Source organism: Typopeltis vanoorti, chromosome 5, assembly GCF_054136105.1.
Source record: "Typopeltis vanoorti isolate ZY-2024b chromosome 5, IOZ_Tvanoo_1.0, whole genome shotgun sequence".
NCBI classification, from domain to species: Eukaryota; Metazoa; Arthropoda; class Arachnida; order Uropygi; family Thelyphonidae; genus Typopeltis; species Typopeltis vanoorti.
In genome coordinates, this window is record NC_143553.1 from 73,386,219 (window position 1) to 73,391,234 (window position 5,016).

A 5,016-nucleotide genomic window follows, 5' to 3' on the forward strand; every position below is an offset into this window, starting at 1 on the left:
TATGGTCGGTTATGTTTCTTGTTCTATTGAAGAATGGTTCCATCATCCCCCTTCCCAATGCACACACATTCCTGGAATATTCACATGCCTTGAATAGTTTAGAAGTGAAAATCTAAAAGTGAGAGAAACATTCTTTGACAGAACAAGAAACATAATTGGCCACCCCCTGACCACTAGAGGATGAAAATTTGTGCATGAATGATCTACATGGGATTTATATCCTAATAATGCCACAGTGCCTAAGGTGAAATAGTGAAAGCTTATTTAATTACCATTATCTGTGTTACAAGTAACCATTATATATTTAAGTGTGGTATTTTACATAATATAACATTAATTGTTCAAAAAACACATCAACAGAATCCTCCTTTTTTTTCTTCCTAATTATTGCTCACACATGGCAACATTGTGTTATAGATTTTGTGCCTCTTTGTATTATTGTAAACATAATGATGTGGCAAAATCTGAATTATATAGGATATGCAGATATGCTTGATGCTGTATTCAGTGATATTAAATACTGTATTATAATGAGTTACATTTTGTTTTTAGAATTTTTTTTGAATATCATATTGGCCAGGGGAAGAAAACCATATAAAATAAGTGGATATTGGATTAAGGGTCTTGGATTTGGTCATTTGACACCTAAATGAGGTGTCAAATCATCCACCAATTGGTGAAAGTGACCATGAGGTGATTACCTGGATGGTTGCCAGCAGTGCAAGGATCCCTGTGAGAAAAGGGTATATGTGGAACTACAAGGGGGGGGGGGGGTGATTGTGAAGAGCTCAGGAGACAGCTTGCAGGTGTAGCATGGAATGAGGAGTTAGCTGGAAAAGAGATCAATGCAGCTTGGGGGATTTTCAAAAACTATCTAGTAGATGCAATGTCTAAATGTATTCCAAGGGTGAGAAAGTTAAATAAGGTAGGTGTGAGATGGATGAATAAAGAGATTAAGCATGCGATACAGAGAAAAAGGGCATTGTGGAGGCAGCATAAGAGAAGTGGAAGTAACCAATTTCATGAGGTCTACAAAGACCAGGCAAGGAGGGTGACTTGGTTGGTGAGAGAAGCTAAAGAGAGGTATGAACAGCAGTTAGCTAATGAAGCCAAAAAGAATCCTAGGGAGTTCTTTTGGCATGTAACCAGCAAAAGAAAGAATGATTATGGAAGGATGACATTGATTGGAGGAAATGATATAAAGACAACTGTTGCAGAATGTGTGGTGGAGATACTTAATGAGCAGTTCATAAAGATCTTTCAATCTTGTGAATGTGACTTCATGGAGAGATTGAGAGCAGTTGATGATGGGGAGGAGAGACTGACTGTAAGTGAGTAAGAGCTGTATGGGGAGTTGAGTAAACTAGATGTAAATAAGGCTGTGGGACTTGATAATATATCACCGCGTATTTTGAAGGAATGTGCCAGAGAGTTGACATATTTTTTTAATACGAGTCTTGCACTTGGTCAAGTTCCTAAAGAGTGGAAGAAGGGCAAGATTGTGCCACTTCATAAAGGAGGTGATCGAACTCAAGCATCAAACTATAGGCCTATCTGTGTGTCAGGTGTTGTGGTTAAGTTGTTGGAGAAGCTTGTGAGAACTAGGATCCAGAATTGGTTTGACAACAATGGTATAATTTTTGATGGACAGCATGGATTTGCTAAAGGGAGGTCATGTTTTAGTAATCTGCTTACTTATTACAATAAAGTGACTGCTTCCTTGGACAGAGGAGAAGGATACACAGTAATATACTTGGATTTTGCAAAAGCTTTTGATAGAGTACCTCATGATAAGTTGACAGTCAAACTAGAGCAGATGGGGTTGGATATTAGATTAGTGCATTGGATTGGAGACTGGCTATCTGATAGGTATCAACAAGTTGTGTATGGGGGTGCGATATCCAGGAAAAGGAAAGTCACTAGTGGAGTGCCTCAGGGGTCTGTTTTAGGGCCATTATTATTTAACTTGTATATTAATGATATTGGCGAAGATTTGGATGGAGATATTCAGTTGCTTGCAGATGATGCAAAGTTGAGAGTAGTGAAGATGTTGTGGCCTTGCAAGAAGACTTGAATAAATTGAGTGATTGGGCACGGAAATGGGGATGTGAGTTCAATGTTGCAAAATGTAAGGTTTTAAAATTTGGAAAACAAAGATGGGATGCAGAATTTATGTTTAGTGAGAATATATTGTTGGAGGTAGAGGAAATAAGAGATCTGGGGGTGATAGTGGATAAGGATCTAAAATTTAGGGGACACATCGCCAAAATTGTGAAGACAACACAAAGACTTCTGGGAATGATGCGGAGGACACTGACGTGTAGAAGTAGGGAGATTCTTGTTCCGTTGTATAAGGCTTTGATTAGGCCACACATGGACTATTGTGCCCAGATTTGGTCACTGGGTTTTCAGAAGGATGAAGAGATGTTGGAAAGGGTCCAAAGGCGACTGACTAAGGTAATTTCGGACCTCTGGAATGTTGAGTATGAGGAAAGATTGAGAAGATGTAATTTGCAGAGTCTGGTGGAGAGAAGGAAGAGGGGAGATATGATAGAGACCTATAAGTTGGTAAGGGGTTGTTATAAGATCAATGGTGGAGAAGTTCTACAGAGAATAGTAGGAGATCAGGAGAGAACCAGAGGTCATCCCTGGAAACTGTATAAAGAGGGTGTGAGTAGGGGAGTGAGAGGCAGGTTTTTTTCGTGCAGAGTTGTGAATGATCGGAATGCCTTGCCTGAGATTGTGGTGTCTGCAAGGAGTTTGAGTGTGTTTAAGACACGGTATGATGAGATGTGTGTGTGTGATAAAAGGACCTCCCAGATGAGTCTTTGACTCCATGAGGTCTTGGGTAATAATAATAATATTAATTCTGCTATAAACACTACAGGACCTAAAAAAGATTATAATGTTGAGAGTTTATAACACTCCTTGAGGACTAAACTAAATAATGAATGGCAAATGTGAATGCAGAAATGAGTCATAGAAGATCAGGAGAATAACAGTAACAGTCAAAAAAAGAACACAATAAGTTGTGAGCTTGAACAACTAGAGAAACATTTGATGAGGGGTACAGAAGAAAAGCAAAAGAAAATGAATAGTCAGAGAAGACACACGAAAGTGTGAAAAAAAAAAGAGAGAATTAAGGAAAGAGTACTATATAGTGATTTCAGGATAAGAGAAATGCTTGATGATAAGTGTGACAAAATTGTTCCTTGGTGTAAAGATTAAGAATATTAGGCTGTTAGATTGCAAGAGGGAAAGTAAAGAGTTAATTGTTTTGGCAGGTATGAATGATTTGAAGGCCAAGAAGTATGGTAAGAGAGAATATATAAGAGAGAGCTAGAATAGTAAGAGTGAAAATTGTAACTCTGCTGCCAAAGTACGATAGAAGTGAAGTGACTGCAAACAAGTCAGTGTATAGGTTGTGCAGCAGGAATAGTGTACAGTTTGTAGATTTTTTGATCTGAATTTGATGAACAAAAGGAGAGATGGAGAGAGTGAACTTGGGGATCATTCCTGGAAGCTAAGTATGGGTGTAGTAAGAAAGAATGTGAGGTCAGGGTCTTGTTCTTTTCATGGCATACAGTGAAAGGAATAAGCGGCAATTGGACATTGAGTGTTACGATAGCAATCAATGGAGATTTTAGACTATCCTTCCTGCAGGCATGTAATGAGGTCCTGAACTGTTGTATGGCAGATGTCCTTTGACTTCAGTAGACACTCCAGTTCATCCCACAGATGTTCAGTAGGGTTGAAATCAGAACTCTGTGGAAGCCAGTCAAGTGTGGTGACACTCACATCCACAAAACATGCAGTTACAGCAGCAGCCTTATGACACGTACATTATTTTGCTGAAAGAGACAATGGTCAGTTCATAGAAATGACACATTAGAAAGTATTGCACTGTCCAGAATGTTCAGATAGCTCTCGGAGTTCATTGTTTGTGGCAACACAAACAGAGGTCCAAGGCCAAACCATACCATCACACTGCCAACTCCAAATTTCAGAGTTGGGATTATGCGCTCAGGGAAGAGACGTTTACCTGGTATCTGCCACACTCATCCATCTGATTGGTAGAGGGTAATATGTGATTCATCGCTCCATAATACAGCTTTCAAGCTTCCATTTCCCACTGTACGTGCTCCTTGCACCACTGAAGACGACACTGCATGTTGGTTTGGATAATGTGGGGCTTATATATGGCGAATATTTATGCTGCAATTTTTATTGCCTCAGTTCTGAATGTTTTTGTTCAGATTCATGTTCCAGTCAATGCCTAGCATTCTGCATTCAACGTATCAGCTGACGATTGGCAGTTATTACATATTATCCTTCATAGCACCCTATGATCATGTTCAGTGAATGTGGTGGGTCATTCACTGCTAGTAGCACTTGCAGTTGATTCCCTGCACTTCCATCTTAGTATGGTATCACCGATTGCTGACCTGAGATGGCCCAATTTGTCAACAATTTGCAAAAGAGATAGGCTGGCAACATGGCATCCTATCACAACACTTCTTTCAAACTCTGTCAATTCCCTTCTCACAGCCATTTCACCTGGACATAATTGCACTGATTTGGGAGTGTCCCTTGACTTCTTTCCAAGCAGTAGTGTATGTATGTGTGTGTGCATGTGCACATGTGACATACATTTCATAACTATTATTTTTCAGAAAATCATCATCATCATCATCATCATGCATATCAAGGATTTAGGCCTAGCATGGCCTGTTCCGGCCATGAATAGATGTCATAGAAGTCATCGCTGAATCGTTTAAGAGGACGTCTGGTTTTCTTTTTACTAATGGCTTGTACTTTAAGACTTGTTTTGGTAATCTTTCTATTTTCATTCTTTGAACGTGTTCCATCCATTTATGTTTATATTTTAGATTTTTTCTATTACTGATTCTTGGTTTAATTCTTTCCTAATTTCTTCGTTTCTTTTGTGATCAAATAGAGTATACTTTGCAGTTTTTCTCATAAACTTCATTTCTGCTGTTATTAATGGAAATAATG